Source organism: Adiantum capillus-veneris, chromosome 22, assembly GCF_014529385.1.
Source record: "Adiantum capillus-veneris isolate H3 chromosome 22, ASM1452938v2, whole genome shotgun sequence".
Taxonomy (NCBI): domain Eukaryota; kingdom Viridiplantae; phylum Streptophyta; class Polypodiopsida; order Polypodiales; family Pteridaceae; genus Adiantum; species Adiantum capillus-veneris.
In genome coordinates, this window is record NC_140952.1 from 33,504,273 (window position 1) to 33,521,853 (window position 17,581).

At 43.6% G+C, this 17,581-nt stretch overlaps 1 protein-coding gene across 1 annotated transcript in view; it reads right to left on the reverse strand.

Moving 5' to 3' along the window:
• The window catches only part of LOC147429137 (exosome complex component RRP45A-like), a 58,862-nt gene that overhangs the window by 10,446 nt on the left and 30,835 nt on the right, over positions 1-17,581 (reverse strand). The window lies entirely within an intron of this gene.

Sequence of the window (17,581 nt, forward strand, 5' to 3'; positions counted from 1 at the left end):
CTGACTCAGAGGATAAACAAGACCAAGAAGGGAAGAAGCCAAAACCCACGGCAGGTTTAGTGCCAGACATGGTGGGTGACAGGCCCAGCACAGATGCCAGTGAGTTATGCAAGGCATGGGGAAAAGTTAAAGATCGGACGGCACTCATCTTCTTTGATCCAGGTGCCAAGGCCAACTTTATCTCACCAGAGTTAGCTATGAAGCTGGGCATCAGAGCTGAAGAGAAGGGGTACACAGCAGAGGCAGGGTTGGCATGTCCTGGCCACTCAGAGTGTGTTACTCCTATCATTGGAAAACTGCGTCTGCATATTCAGTCGTATGTGGAGACGGAAGAGTTTTACATCATGCAGCTCGAAGGTTGTGACGCCTTGTTGGGGATCCCGTGGATGTTCCGAGTGCATGGAGCTTTGGATGCCTACAACAAAAAGATCACTATACAGCATAGGGGCAAAACTCACATCTTGGATGTAAAGCTTAAAGGAGAGTCAGTCCCTATTGTATCTGGTTCTGCTATCACTTCTGTAATAAAGAATTATCTTTCTGTGTACTTGATTTTTGCACGTGATGTCTCAAATAGTGAGCAGTCAAATTTATCTGTGTTAGATAAAGAAAGGTCAGCATTTTTGCAAAAGTTTAGTGACTGTTTCTCTGATTCATTACCGTTGCAATTGCCGCCAGAGAGACCTGAGGACCATCGGATAGATTTGGTGCCAGGGTGTAGCCCACCAAATAGACCTCCCTACAGGGTTAGTGTGGCGCAGCAAAAAGAGATTATAGGCCAGGTTGAGGGGTTATGAAAGAAGGGGCTGATTCAGCCTAGTTCTTCACCCTTTCGCTCCCCAATGCTCCTAGTGCAGAAAAAGGATGGCTCATGGCGCATGTGTTTTGATTACCGTGCGTTGAATAAGAATACCATCAAGAATAGGTTCCCTATTCCTAGAATTAATGATATTCTCGATCGTTTAGAGGGTGCTGCAATTTTCAGCAGAATAGACCTTAAGAGTGGGTACCTATAAGGCCAGAGGATGTGCACAAGACTGCGTTTAGAACGACATTTGGTCTTTATGAGTTTTTAGTGATGCTGTTTGGGCTAACAAATGCTCCTACCACGTTCAACAGAATGATGGACCGGATTTTCCGCTCGCATCAACAGTTTGTTGGAACGTTCTTCGATGACATGATAGTGTATTCAAAGAATGAAGAGGAGCATAGGCGTCACTTGACCATTGTGTTTGAAGAGCTGCACAGTCACAGGTTACTTGTCAATCCTAAGAAAAGTGAATTCTTCCTCGAAGAGATCCACTTTCTGGGCCACATAGTCTCAAAGGATGGTGTTAGAATGGATCCCACAAAGGTCGAAGCTATCAAGACATGGCCAGACTTGAAGACTGTGCACGATGTCAGAAGCTTCTTGGGATTGTGTTCCTACTATAGAAGGTTTATCAGAAATTTTGCAGAGATAGCATTGCCTCTTCATGCATTGCAAAAGAAAAGAGGTCACTTTCAGATGGACCCAAAAAGAGATTTCAGCTTTTAGTCTCTTAAAGGAAAAGTTGACTTCAGATCCAGTTATTGTTTTGCCAGATCCCAAGAAGTCATTTGTGGTCCAGTGTGACGCGTGTGGCAGTAGCATCGGAGCAGTGCTAATGCAAGGTGGACGCGTAGTAGCTTATGAAAGCCAAATTTTGCAACGGCCAGAGAGGACTATGCAAGTCTATGAGAAAGAGCTCTTGGGCGTGATTCATGCGCTTTCTAGCTGGAAGCACTACCTCTTAGGTGCTGATTTTATTGTCCAAACAGATCATCAGACCTTGCGATACTTCTTGACACAATCAAAGTTATCCGAGAAGCATATGCGATGGGCAAACATTCTTTCCATGTTCCACTTCCAGATTATGCATGTGGAAGGCAAGAAGAATGTTGTGGTTGATGCGTTATCAAGAAAGCCACAAATTTCAGTTGTGTCAATTCCTTATCATCATGATTTAGATGACATGAAGGAACAATATACTGCTGATGAAGATTTTGCAAGGATCTTTGAACAGTTACAAGAGGGGCAACATCACGAGCACTATCTCCTCAGAGATGGTTTTATGATGATGCATGGCAGACTTTGTGTCACTAGGCCACTGCGACATAAGGTCATGGAAGAGAGTCATGTCCCACCGTATGCAAGGCATCGTGGCATTGATGCAATAGTTAAAGCGGTAGAGACATTCTTCTATTGGCCTACCTTGAGGAGAGATGTGGATGCCTTTGTGCGAGCATGCATAGTTTGCCAAAAGGTCAAGTTTGACAGGCAAAAGGCACCAGGGTTGTTACAACCACTGTCGATTCCGGATAAGCCATGGGAAAGCATTGCTATGGACTTTATCTTTGATCTTCCAAGGACGCCAACAGGGAGAGATGGTATATGGACCATTATCTGCAGGTTCAGCAAGCAGGCCCATTTCATCCCTGTCAGGAAGAAGATAAAATCTGATCACATGGCACGCTTGTTCATGTACAATGTGTTTAAGTACCATGGTATGCCACAATCGATTATCAGTGATCGTGATCCTCGCATGACCAGTTTGTTTTGGAGAGGATTGTTTGAGAACATGGACATTATGCTCAAATTCTCGTCTTCGTTTCATCCACAAACTGATGGACAGTCAGAAGAGGCTAATTCTACTGTCTTAGATCTGCTGAAATGCTATGTGTCAGATAATAAGAGCAAGTGGGAACAGTATTTGCCTATGCTTGAGTATGCGTACAATAATACGGTGCATTCGTCTACTGGCAAAGCACCTTTTGAGATTGTTGAAGGCGGCAAAAAGGTTCCTCCCATTTTGCATACAAAGGATAAGATCTTTGAGGTAGATCGATGTGTTGAGAACATGAATGAGATGTATAAGAAGATTAAAGTTGCCTTGGAGAAGACTCAGGCAAAGCAGAAAAAGGCTGCTTATCGTCACCGTCGTGAATTGCTACTATCACCTGGTGATTGGGTTCTGTTAAGGTTCGAAAAGGCAAGGTTAAAGAAGATGAAGGGAAGGGAACGGCTGTTTCCTAAGCTCAGCATGCGTTACTATGGGCCTTTTCAAGTGCTTGACAAGATCAGCGATGTGGCTTACAGGCTGAAATTGCTTGATGCATGGAAGATTCATAATGCGTTTCACGTGAGTCTTCTAAGACCCTTCGTGGGTGATGTGCCAGAAGATATGTCAGATGAGGATCAGCCAGAAGTTCAGGTACTTGATGAGATCCTGGTACCTGAGCAAGTTTTGGCACATAAGGACAGAAAAGTTAAAGGACAATTCAAGACTATGGATGCAAAGTGGATGGAAGAGCATGAACTGTCAGAGTCACCAAATGTATTGCACCTTTACCTTGAAACCTTTGGATTACAGCCTACTTATGCCCCAACCCAACGTGTGCAAAGGAGGGGTAATGATAGAGCTAGTACATCAAATGTACATATGAATTCAGTGTAATAAATGGAAATGACAAAAGTATGAAGGCCTCATTAAGTCATTTGTATCTATATGTTATGACTTTTCTTGCGGATACATGCAATGATAAAAGAGTGTTAATAGCACAAGATCATCAATGGCGTGTATTTATGGTATGCAATCGAGGACGTTTGCGATTTCAAGAGGGGGGTATGTCACGGGGACGTGGCAACTGTTTTGAGATTCCGTCTGTGCTTGCCTGCTTTTCTCTTCTGTTGCTCTTGAGTACGAAGAATCGCTTGCTTTACTTGTTGATGGGCAATATCAATATTGCGCACAAATTCATATGCGGCAAAGATGTTTTCTTTGGTAACCATAATAGGAAGTAAGAGTGGCTTCCCATAAATAATTTCGAGTGGTAAAGCTTCCCATAAATAATTTCGAAGGAAGGTTTACCACTTGAGGAATGTATGGTATTATTATACGCAAACTCAACGATTGGTAAGTATTGTTCCCATTCGGATTGTCGTTCCGAAACATAGCACTTGAGGAGATCTAAAACAGTGGTATTAGCGATTTCACTTTGACCATCTGTTTGAGGATGATAAGCTGATGAAAAGTCACGCTTAGTTCCCAAGTTTTCAAACAATGCCTGTCAAAATAGACTAGTCATGTGGGGATCTCTATCGCTGACAATAGTCTTTGGCAATCCATGGTGTTTAAAAATCTGAGCTAGAAATATTCTAGCCATGTGATCAGCTTTGATCGTCTTCTTTACTGGAAGAAAATGTGCTTGCTTACTGAATCTGTCTACTATAGTCCAGATTGCATCATTTCCATTCTTGGATCTAGGAAGATCCGTAATAAAATCCATGGCAATACTTTCCCATGGCGTGTTAGGCACAGGGAGTGGCTGAAACTTGCCATAAACTTTATGTCTGTCATATTTTACTTTTTGGCAGACTAAACACTCACGTACATGTTTTTCAATGTCCGCACGGAGTGTTGGCCAAAAGAAATACCTTTCGAGGGCACTAGTGGTGGAAGCAATTCCTCGATGCCCGGCATAAGGAGAATTATGTGCTTCATCCATCACCTTCTGTCGTAAAGGGCTGAGCTATGCATATTGCTTGTTGACGATAGAGCGTATTATCCCTAATGGAATAAGGTGGCCTTGAGTAACCAGCTTGAAGATCTGCCCAAATTGTGGCGAAGTCTGGATCTTGAGGATACATCTCGCTGAGAGATTCTAGTTTCTCATGATAAATTGTTGTTAGTGCATTGATCTTTGGACGCCTGAAGAGAGCATCTGCAACTACATTCTTCGTTCCAGAAGTATGTAAAATCTGAAAATGGAACATTGAAAGAAAGTTGGCCCATCTCATCTGCTTTTCTGATAACTTCTCTGTGTGAGAAAGTAGCGAAGACTTTGATGATCTGTCTTGACAATAAAATCAGCTCCTAACAGATAGTGTTTCCAAATGGAAAGAGCATGAATTACTGTCACAAACTCTTTCTCGTATATGGAAACATGCAACTCTGCATCTTTAAGGCGCCGACTTTCATAGGCTATTGCGTGACCCTCTTGGTTCAAAACTGCTCCTACACATTCTCCAGATGCATCGCAGTATACCTCGAAAGGTTTGCGGAGATCAGGGACGGTGAGAATAGGTCCGTGACTGAGTAGATACTTAAGCTTTTCAAAAGCTTGTTTTTGTCCAGACCCCCAATGGAATGGAATCCGCTTCTTTGTCAGGTCATGGAGGGGACCTGCTATCGCGGAAAAAGCTCAAATGAAACGCCATTAATAAGAACAGAGGCCAAGGAAACTTTGTACATCATGTACTTTAGTTGGCATAGGCCATTCTACAACTGCTTGAATCTTATCAAGGTCCATTCTCACCTGATTGTGAGATACTATATGGCCCAAATAGTGGATTTCTTTTAGAAAGAACTCACTCTTCTTAGCATTCACAAATAATTTGTATTTGTGTAATTCATCAAACACTAAGGCGAGATGCTTATAGTGTTCGTCTTCCGTCTCTGAGAAGATTAAGACGTCATCAAAGAAAACACATGTGAAGCTTCTATATGAGTGGAAGATTCTATCCATCATTCTGTTGAATGTGGCTGGTGCATTAGTGAGTCCAAAAGGCATCACTAAGAATTCATACAACCCGAAGGTTGTTCTAAATGAAGTCTTATGCACATCCTGAGGAGCTATGCGGATTTGATGATAACCGCTCTTCAAGTCTATACGACTAAAAACACTTGCTCCTTGTAACTTGTCAAGAATGTCGTCAATCCGACGGATTGGAAATCAATTCTTAATTGTGATCTTGTTTAGAGATCTATAGTCTATGCACATACGGAATGTGCCATCCTTTTTCTGTACTAGCAAAACAAGTGAACAATATGGAGAAGTACTAGGCCTTATTAAGCCCTTCTCCAAAAGTTCGTTAACTTGCTTGAAAATTTCCTCTTGCTACATTAGACTAACTCGATAAGGGGCTTGATTTGGAGGAGAACTTCCTGGGATCAAATCCATTGTATGATCCTCAGGTCGCGAAGGTGGGAGTTCATTTGGAAGTTCATCTGCAAAGCAATCTTTATAACTTTCTAATATCTTAAGTCTTTTTTGCTCTAAAGAGGAACAAAGTTGTGAAACGGACGCTTCTTCTTATGGTGCTCCTTCTTTCTATGCTTAGACTCCTTATGGACAGGAGTCTTTTCCCTTGAATGCACTTCTTGCTGCGATGGATCGTCAGGAAACATGTCTTCCGGAGCAACGATGTCATCCAGATCCTTCATGAAAGAGAACTGAGGGGGATCAGGGGGATCCTGCTCTTGAACCTTTGGGTTCAACCACAAATGACGTTCTGGAGGTTTCCTGTGCCTCTCGTGCATGCGAGAGGTTCCAATCAAAGGATCTTTCCTTGGTTCTGGCACCTTTGGGTTCTGCGGGATTTCTCCCGACCCCATCGGCATTTTCTCCTTCCCTTTCTCAAGAGTATGGAGAATCTTTTGGACTTCTGGATGGGAGAGAGCTTTTTGCAACTCTTCCACCTGCTGTTGAAGGAGAGAGAACTCTATCTCGCGTCCTCCCATTTCTGCAGTCTTCTAAGAGTCGTCAATCCCTTAAGGAAGAGAGAGATGACCTTGCTCTGATACCACTGTCACAAAAATACGGAAGCGTAAACTGACGTTTAATTGCACTTCAAATACTCAAGAGAGTTAGAGAGGGAGAGAAAGCTTGACACTTCATTGGGGACACTTCATTGGGGACCAAAAGATGGGCTGGTCCCCCCCCCATAAAGAGAATATCTTTATTACTAAGGGAGAATCTTTACAAGCACAGGAACGGGGCGAAAGCCCGTCCTCTATTCTTTCTTGGCCTTTTTCTGCTTCTGACTGAGAGAGAGTAGAAGAACTACTCTCTGACTACTGAGAGGATCTATCCTCTTCTGCGAGATTTTGGGAAGCTCTCGTAGGGGAGAGTCTACCTTCCACAAAACTCATCGGAAGCTCTCACGAATGAGGGTCTATCTTCCGCTAACTGTGCCACTTTGGACGTAATCATTCCTGCAATTAACCAACCACAGAACATGCAAAACACACACACACACACTTGCTGTAATTTTCTGCACATAACCAGAAATTGTTACCTGAGCGTGTCCCAAGGCCAAATTGAAGGTCCTTTTCGCGATGAAAATGCTCTAAACTTTGTGTATGTGTAGAGTAGGTAGTGGGGAATGAGATTCTATTAAGACTTTGCTGAAATTCACCCTAATACAAGTGATTAGGGGCTGAAAACAGGGAATTTGCAGCAGCTAGACAAGGGAGAAAGAGAGTTTTCTACTACTTTACGCGATGAAACTTCTCCCAAAGCTGCAAGCAACCATGAGAGGCCTTGTTCTAGGTGATGGGTGCTCAGAGGCTCCACATACACCACAAGGTGCTGCTCTCAAGCTTCAATGGAGAGCTTCACTGCGTAGAGGATGGTCAACTTGGGGGGGGGGGGTTAGGGCACTGCCAACCTGGCAAGAGGGGGAGGGGTTGCTCTCTTATAGCCTCCCAGAAGAGGGGGCGCTAGCATGAAGAGAGGGAGTGAGAGATTGCATGGGAAAGTGTGCCAAGTGACACACTTACTTTAAAATTTAAAAACCATTCGACTTTTGACTTTAAAAATCCTATGCTAGTTAATGAAATGTGCAATTAAGGGCACAACTGCACACATAGATGCAACAAATGAAAACGTTAGCTGCTCCCTAGCGCATTGTCGTGCCAACAATGCTCTAGCATTATCTGTTCGCACTTGTCCGGCCATTTGGTCCAGCGCAAATCATTTAAGAATACTTTTAACTAACTTATCCTAAGGCCGTAAAATAATCAAGCCTTAGGGTTAATAGTCTAAGGACCCCATCTCATTCCTGTGCTTGCACTAGCGCGCGTAATTTTCTGAGCCTGAAATCTGAGGCTACTATCTACCCCTTTATTGAAGACCCGATTTCCCATTCACTAGGGCTTCAGGGTATTTTTCTACTAGGGTCTCCTTGAGGTGCACTGGCCAAACTTGGGCGCATATGAGGCCACAGAACTGCTAAATCTATTCTGATGTGCACACAACTAATTAGATAATTCTTTTCTCGTAAATAAATTCATTATTTACAAAGTCTGACTTAGTTACAAAGCGACTAAAATCCGCTCCAAGTAGATAATGTCGCCACTGAGTAAGAGCATGGATAACCGCCAAGAGCTCTTTCTCATAAATGTGTGCTGTCAATTCCGGCCTTGAGAACAATCCGCTCTCATAGGCAATGACATGGCCTTCTTGCATTAAGACCGCACCCAGACTACGACCACAAGCATCACAATATACTTCAAATGACTTCTGCAAGTCCAGCAAAGTCAAAACTGGTCCTGTAGTCAATTTCTCTTTCAATGTCTGAAAGGCAGTCACCTCTGTGGGGCCCCACAAGAAAGGGACTCCTTTCTGTGTCAAGTTATGCAAAGAGGAAGCAACCTCTGCAAACTTTCCATTGAACCGCCCGTAGTACAAACACAACCCCAAGAAGCTTCTAACTTCATGGGCATTTTTCAAATCAAGCCAATCACGGATAGTCTCTATCTTGGCCGGGTCCATTTGCACTCTTGCTGCTCAGCCAATGTGTCTCAAAAAGCGTATCTCAAGTATGAAAAATTCGCTTTTCTTCGCGTTAATCACCAAGTTGTGATCTCGTAATGCCTCAGAGACCAGAAGCAGATGTTCTCTATGTTATTCCTCATCCTTGGAGAAAACAATGATGTCGTCAAAGAAAGTGCCAACAAATTGTCTGTACTCTCGAAAAATCATGTCCATCATCCCGTTAAATGTTGCAGGAGCATTGGTTAGGCCAAAAGGCATCTCCGAATACTCAAATAATCCAAAAGTCGTCCGAAACGCTATCTTGTAGACGTCTCCCGACACGATTCGGATCTGATGATATTCACTTTTCAAGTTGATCCTACTAAAACACAAGAATCCATGTAGTCTGTCAAGAATATCATCGATCCTAGGAATCGGAAATCTGTTCTTGATGGTGATATTGTTGAGAGCTCTATAATCGATGCACGTTCTCCAAGGTCCATCTTTCTTTTAAACCAAGAACACTAGAGAGCAGTAAGATAAAGTACTAGGCTGGACAAGACCCATTTTCAAGAGGTCTTTCACTTGGTTCGTAATTTCTTCATTCTGGGCTCGGCTCACACGGTAAGGCGGCCGATTCGGTGGTGTGCTTCCAGGTATCAGATCAATGGTATGATCCTCCAGACAAGTGGGTTGTCACAAACGGGAGCGCATAGCAATATAAAATATACTCGGATAAATAAAATTTATCACTTAATATAAAGCCAGAGGATATAGAGAGATAGATAGAGAGAGAGAGAGAGAGAGTGAGAAGATCGACACAGTGTGAGTTTCAATGAACCTGGGAAATTACCTTCCCTTCGTAAGATCCTTAGAGCAAAGACGCTCAACTTGGCGATCCCTTGGCTCGATCTTAGAGCAAAACCCGCTCATCAAATAATCTAGGATTTCAATCTTTGGATTCCTCGAGCACACGTTGTAGTCGTTGCTTGTTCATTCCCTCGTAAAGAGTGTTCATTCACTTGTGCATAAAGCACTACCATATCTTCCCTTACCGGGTAGGGGGTGTGGGCTTGAAGAGTATTCAAGCTTAATGAAAGCTTTTCTTTGCTGGAAAGCTCGTTCCTTCATAATTTCCTACCCGCAGTAGCAGGTAATCTGTTCAAGAATTACCGGATACCAGATCAATAGTTGACCTTCCGGCTAGTCAAGCAAACCAATTCATCTCAGAAAACAATGTTTCAATTTGATCTTGCTCTCATAAACACTCAAGAGTGAGTAGTCCCGGTTAGACATAACCATACCTCGTGCAAAAGAGCAAACAAGCACAATGCACTTTTATGATTTCCGCAAAGATGTAACTTTGATTGAAAACGTGCCCTCTCACTTAAAGTTCGAGGGTCTTCTATTCAAGAACCCAGGAGTTGGATTGAATTCCCTTACTCCAAACTTTCTGTGTTCAATGGTTCCCGTCCCACTACGGGGATTGGATTCTATGTACACTAAGGTATACACTTTCAACTTTTATTGCTGACTCTACCATCTGCTGCAAAGTATTTTGCAGATGGGTTTACAAAATTTGGGCAAAAGTATCGTTAAATTTGTTCATCTTTCATCTTTCCTTCCTTAGAGAGGATCAAGAATGGAGCTACCTTGGCAAGAGTGAACCACTGCTTGCTTTGACTCGCTCGTGGTCCTATTGGGCAAACCGATCCCAATCTTCTTAGATGCCCTCCTCAAAGTGTAGAGGAAAAAAATTTGTCGAAAAATTCAGCCTTGAATTGAATCCAAGTCTTGTTGCAAGTTCCTTGCAGAGCTTTGGTATACCACCAAGTACTTGCAATCCCCTTGAGGTGTTTGGTCACATGTCTCATCTTCGACTCTTTTCAGAAATTGCCGCTTGCAAAGGCAACTTCAAACTGTTGAATGAAAGCGGTAGCTGACTGAAAGCGGTAGCTGAATGAAAGCAGTAGCTTTCAGGACATCTTCCCTTCCGTCAAAAGTATCAAACTTGATTGGAGTGTTCCTAGGTCTAGAGACCTTCTTCATATCCTTCCCGAGATGACGGGATTTCATGGCTATAGTTCTGGATTGACGTTTATGGATATTTTCTGGATTCTAAAGGATCTCGAGCATTCCGCTCCTTGGATTCTCTAGGTTCTTGAGCATCATGCTCTTGTCGCCTTCTCAGAGAATCCCAAGTCTTGTGTCCACTTCTTGCAAAGAGAAACAAATTTCCAACTCTGCGAGCTTTTCCTACAGGACTTAGGTTTCCGCCTGCTTACTTCTCTCTTGGCTTGTCATGGCTTCTTCCCGTATCTCCCCAGAGTCGTCCTCCTTTACAGAGAAAGAGAGGAGACCATGCTCTGATACCACTGTCACAAACGGGAGCGCATAGCAATATAAAATATACTAGGATAAATAAAATTTATCACTTAATATGAAGCTAGAGGATATAGAGAGATAGATAGAGAGAGAGAGAGAGATAGAGTGAGAAGATCGACACAGTACTAGGAACCAGCAGATGGGCTGGTCCCCCCCCCTAATAGTATCTTTATTACTGAGGAGAAGTCTATACAAGCACTTGAACCGAACGTATTACCACGTTCGTTCTAGAATAAGACTTGATGGTTCTCGAAAGCCTCTGCTTCCGATTCCTAGGGCAAAACCCTATTCCAAGGAACTTCCGTTCCTTATTCCAAATCCTTGAGAACCAAGGTTCTCGCCTCTGGATCTCACCTTCCAGACTCAGGGCATGACATCCCTGCAACTCTCTTTTCCAACTCTGTTTCCAGAGTCCTCTTCCCGCAAAACAACTCTGCTTTTCCGGACACGAAGTCCTTACTTGGGAATCCCAACTTCCGGATCACAACCTGAGAGACTACCTCTCTCCGATCCGTGGATCTACTTCCCAACTCGGGTACGAAACCGTTGGGCTGATCTGGCTCTAGTTCCTCAAAGCGCTTTTCTCCTGCAGAGGCTCATGCCTTCCTCTGCTCCTACTCCCTCGCGAAGAGGAAGTACACCTGCAAACAAATACTCAGAGTTCATAACGTGAAAATCGTTACCTTCAAAGTCTCGACGCTCGAAATGCAACTCGGTTCTCGAAAAGCAATTCCCTGGAAGAGATTTCTACATAGAAAATCCTCTCTTCCAATCCTACACACAAAAGAGGTGTGTTCTCGGGTTCCTTCTCATAAATCAGCCCTGTCTTCGACGTTTATGGGCTGAAAACAGAGAAAAACAGCAACTTGTCGCGATGGAAACATGCTTCGTAGGCACTTCTTCGCAAGGGAACTCGCACACTGGGTCTTGGCGACATCTGGTACACTTGGGGCAGCCATGGGCATCACCGGCAACGTATTCTTTACGGCTGAAATCTGCAGCAGCATCTCCTCCTTGCAAAGATTGGTCCTCCCCTCTGAGTGAGGGCATGTGATGCTTTTATAGCTCCTAGCCACGGGCACGAATAGCTGCTCGCATAGAGATTGCGACTGGTTTTTTTTTTCAAAAAAAAAAAATCATTTTTTTTTCCGCTGTTCTGCCAGAAAAATAGAAAGAGAAAACGCTAGCTTATCTGTTGCCTTATTTATCAGATGGCTGCCCACTTATGAAGTGGGCGGCCGTCGTATTTTAAAAATAGTCTGAACCTACCAAAAAACTCAATAAAACCTTATAAGTTAAAAACAATGCTTTCACAGCACTTCCCAGGCGTCCCCGGATGCAATCACATGCACAGTTGCAATGCAGACATAGACTTCCTCGCGGGAAAGCAGATGCTTTCTCGAAAAGCAATCCCGCTTTCTCAGAAAGCATCTGTTTTTCCTCAAAGTTTCCTCTCAACCCATCTTCATTCAAGTGCTTGCTTTTTCCTTGTGCACAATTCTAACACAGTTCGGAATTTCCTTCAGACTATGGATATTCCCTTTCCAATGCACCCATCACCCACCTTGTGACGCATCAGGAATACCCATCACCTAGTCCTTTCCTACCGAACTTACGGTACAATCTCCTTCACGATGCTCTATGTCACCCATCCTATGACGCATCAGAGATGTCCGTTCCCGGATGGTCGGATACTTCTTTCCGATGCTCCCTGTCACCCATCCAATGTGACGCATCAGAAGTACCCGTTCCTTGTGGCCTTACAGATATTCCCGTTCTCAGTGCTCCCGTCATTACTTTGAATGACGCACTAGGAATACTCTGTACTCGGACGTCTCCAGTGAGAAAAACCCTCTCACTTAAAATTCCAATAATTCATTTAGAATTATTTTTCCTGGTGTTCCAAGCGAGAAAACCCTCTCACTTATAAATCCAATAATTCATTTAGAATTATTTTTATGTCAGGTAAAGCCAATTTAGCAACACGGGTGGTAACTCGCTTGGCAGGCCTTTATGAAACCAATCGGCATGAGTGTGGAGAAAATCTTCGCGTTCTTTTTCGAGGTCACAACATATTCGACCTTTAATCATCATTCAGTCCTTTCTAGCAAGTAAAGAAACTAAATTTAATCAAGTACAATGTCTGTGCCCTTCATTTATCAAAGTCGCTTTCTCGGACTGGTAGTCAACCACGGCGTTGTTATTGTGGTACCAAGGGATTTCACGTAGGACGTCGCAACCTCCCAAGGGAATTACGTAGAAATCCTCGTGCCCTAAACACCCCTAACGTTGCAAACAAAGTTTGGCATTGATTGGTGTGATGGCAACATCCCGTCCGGGTGCCGCTAGAACTACCTCCCCCGGTGGCCTCAGTCTATCGGGCGCAATTCCAAATCGAACCGCCAATTCAAGTGAAAAGAAGTTCGCCTTGGCTCCTTCATCCAAGAAAAAGAGGGCTTCCTGATGTCTCACTTTGCCCTAAAAGCGGCAAAGTTTTGTACTTTCATTCATTTGATTCGGTCCGGGTCCCATGCAACGTGGTACGAGTTCTGCTTTCATTTGTCTTTTCTGCCACGTTTCTCAATTGCTTTCAAACTCTCTGGCCTTTGGTCATCCTGTTCTTTCGATGCCTTTGTAGGGCACTTCGCGGAGATATGCCCAGTTCCCCCGCATTCAAAACACTTCCCCTCTTTGATGTAGTTAGCCCTCTCTCGAAGAGTGAGCTTGTGTTGTGCATCCTTTTCTTTCTTTTCTGGGTTGCTCTTTTTCTTTCTACTTTCATTGTTCGAAGTCTGTTCGGTCCTTTCCATCGTGATTTCATCTATGAGGTAGGTCAAACTGCCAGAATGAATGGCAATACCCCGTTTCGCATGACTCATCAGTTCCAGAATGGAATCTAACTTTTGCTCTAAGCAATGATCTCGAATCTCTGTAGGAAGTCCCAAGGTAAACCGCTCAATCTGTTCTTTGAACGAGATCTTCTTAAATGAAGAGGCTGGTAGAAAAGAGCTTTAGAATCTTTTGCAATATGCGTCCAATGTATCCTTCTTGGTCATCCGAAGATGGTTCCAAGCAGTTCGTATGTCACGTTCGTACTCTCGAGTCAACCAAGAAGAAATAGTAAGCCAATTAAATGTCAGCCATTTAACTGCCCGCTATCTTGTTCAATAGAAGCCTGGACCACCAACTTCGAGCATTTCCATTGAAGTAAGATGCAACTCTCCGAATCTTGGAGTGCTCTGAGTAACGCCCTCCTGAGAAAGCTATGTCAAACTGCTGTATGAAAGACAAAGCCTTCAAAGCATCTCTATAACCAAAAAACGTGTCGAATTTTATTGACTGTCCACCTTCCTAAAACTCTCGGACTTTCTTGCTTTTATCTTCAAGAAAGTCATATTGGTTGGCTTCATAAAAATTCTTCTTCTTTGCATAAAAGCTGTTGTCATCAGAGTCCGAACTATCCGAAGAGGTGTCCTCCTCAATAGAACTATCAACCACGGGGCGCTTCTTTGCCTTTTTCCTTCCCTTTACGAAGCTTTGCTTTTTGCTTCGCTTTTTGCCTTTTCTATCTTCTTCGCTCGAGTCACAGGAGCTAGAAAAAACTCGAAGAAGAAGAAGAAGAAGAAGAAGAACTGGGTACTCCTTCAAATCAAACACACTTCTTTTGTTCTCTTGCCGATGCAAATGTAGATTGACGACCCAAATAACCCGGGAAGTCAGCGCCTTTCTTCTACTTTTTGTCGTGCTTTTTTTGCTTTGTTCTACGCCTCAAAAAGCTGAGCAATTCGTGCATCAACCACCTCTTCTAATTCTTGCTCTGTGTACATCTTGGGAGTAGGAGGTTTCTTGAGGGCTCATTTGAGGGGTGGCTTTGTGGTCTGTCGCCACTATGAATGCACCTCGTCGAAAGAAGTCTGGCTTAAGAATTTTGCAAATTTCGGGTCCTTCGCAAAATTTAGCATCATCTTTGTTGCATCGCCCATCAATCATCGACGCTCCCTCTCTTCGATCTCTGCCTAAATAGGCCGAGGCGAGCCGTACTCCTCGCGTGAATCCTCGTCGTGATCTCTTCCCGCATCTCCGGATGCAGAGAAAGTTGATTGATCTTTGTTTGAAGCAGTAAGTGCCGCGTAAAAAGGATCGAATTTCCCGTAGAAGAGAAATCGATCGTGCTCTGATACCATAGTAACAGACTTGGACACTCCAAGTCGAGATTCTACCGCGACATTACAAGAATTCACTTCAAAACAATTCACAGTTGACAATTGATTCAACATTGGCCCGGCGGAGTTCCGTGCCTAGAGATATTGGCCCCAAAGATTGGCGCCCCTTTCGGTATTTCTTTTTTTATTAATCTACGACTCAAAGTACAAGGGAGTGGTTGGCACTCACTCTCAGACTCTACGTCCAGACGCTCTAAGAAGTGAGAGCCCTACAACACTTATAAAGAGATCACAAGGGATGTCAAAAGCAGAGCCCCAAAAGCTATTCCAAAAGCATTATCAACATAAAACATCTCCTCTCACTTGCGTAATGGAAATAAAGCAAAGCTTTTGAAAAAAAGTAAAGCTCTCTCTCTCAAGCCTTGCGTAGACAAAAACAGCCCACGCATATGCTTTTCCGTACGATGTTGCAACGTCAACGTTCCACTTTTCCTGCCGCAAAACGCAAAGCTGACCGTACGACAATGCCACGTCATCATTTCAGCCGGAATTGTGCAACAGCCAGCCGGGCAGGTGTTTGTGTACCATGGGTAGCCACGTCACAAGTTTGTGACACTTTCTCTGGAGGGACTTACTCCGAGCACTCCAAGACTCGGAGGGCTACCTCTTACTTCAAGGGAAATGCTCGAACTTGGTAGTCCACGCTTTTATTGAACAAGAGAGCCTCAGTTAAATGGCTGAAATTTAAAAGGGTTTCTATTTCTTCTTGGCTGACTCGAGAGAACGAACGCGACATACGAACCGCTTGGAACCATCTTCAGATGACCAAGAAGGATACATTGGCAAATATTGCCAGAGATTTTGGAGCTCTTTCCTACCAGCCTATTCATTTAAGAAGATCTCGTTCAAAGAACAGATTGAGCGGTTTACCCTGGGTCTTCCTAGAGAGATCCGTAATCATTGCTTAGAACAAACTTCTTTCCATTCACGAACTGATCAGTCATCTCAAACGGGATTTTGCAATTCACTCAGGTAGTTTGAACTTTGACCTACCCCACAGATGAAATCATGGCGCAAAGGACCGAACAACTTCGAACAATGAAAGTAGAAAAAGGAAGAGCAACCCAGAAAACAAAAAGAAGGATGCACGACCTAAGCTCACTCCTCGAGAGAGAGCTCTCTACAACAAGGAGAGAAGTGCTTTCGATGCGGGTAAACTGGGCACATGTCATAATAATCAATATCTAATTCTCCTAAATGATTTTCTCATATTAAATTGATCATTTAATGTGGGGAAGTGCCAGGGGAGAAAAAGCTAGAATATTGGTTAAGCTAGCAAACCGCCCACAGTAGGGATCCAAAGGAGGGAAAATAGGGATCCAAAGGGGGGGCCATCTGCAAAAGAGCCATGTACAACAATGGGCTACAAAGACCCTAAGGTTCAGTCCATTAAGAGTTCCAAAATGCTAAGGTTCCAAAATTCAAAGGTTGTGTCCAAAGGACAACCCTAGGGGAATTGGATGCTTTGTGTGTGTACCAAAAGAGTCTTTGCAATCTCTACTTGGGAGGGGGCGAGCCTTGGGAGTAGGAGATGAGAGAGAAAGTCACACACACATACACACACACACACACACACACAAGCTCCCTTTCTACAAAGGGAATGAGGGACACATGTCAGCTCCCTAGCCCAAATGCCCACAAGGTGTGCCCAATTCCTATTGGATGGCCTTGGAGGTGGACCAATGAGAATTAGGCTAGAGTAAATCTAGTTTAATTAATTTAAAAACACTTAATAAAAGAACCAATGAGAATTAAGTCTCCTAGAAGACTATTGGACAGTCTCCCAAGTGGTCCAATGAGCATTCAGCAGCCCAATGGCTTGCCTGATTCCTATTGGCCAGGAGGCAAAGGGGTCCAATGAGAGTTTAGATGAATTATTAAATTACCTTAAGCTCTCACAAAAGGGAAAAGGGGGACACATGTCAAAAGGCTATCACTTATGCTGCTTAATAGTCATTGGCTTGACTTGGGAGGTCCAATGAGAGTAGAGCAAGAGCAAAATAGCAAGAGGGCTCGCCCAAGAGAGAGAGGGGACTGATTTTTGCAAGGCATTATCACACACACACTCACACACAATCTATGTGTGAAGTAAAGAAGACTATCTCTTCCCAAGCTTTAATGGAGAGCTCATCACCTACTCCAAGCTTGTGAGATAGAAGCCTACATCGACACACTCTTGGCATGTGGATGCAAATCCAACCAAGAGCCAAGCTTCAATGCATGCTCATCTCCTCTACCAAGCTAATTACTAAGCTAAGCTATGCTAATATGAGTGATTATGTGAGAAGATGTACATCTTTCTCGTAAGATACTCCTTCCTCTCAATCTACTCTCATATCCTGCTAGCTCTCACCATCTTTGAAGGTGTGTGAGGTCTTGGGTCTGAGACTGGGGATAATTTATGTTGTGTTTTT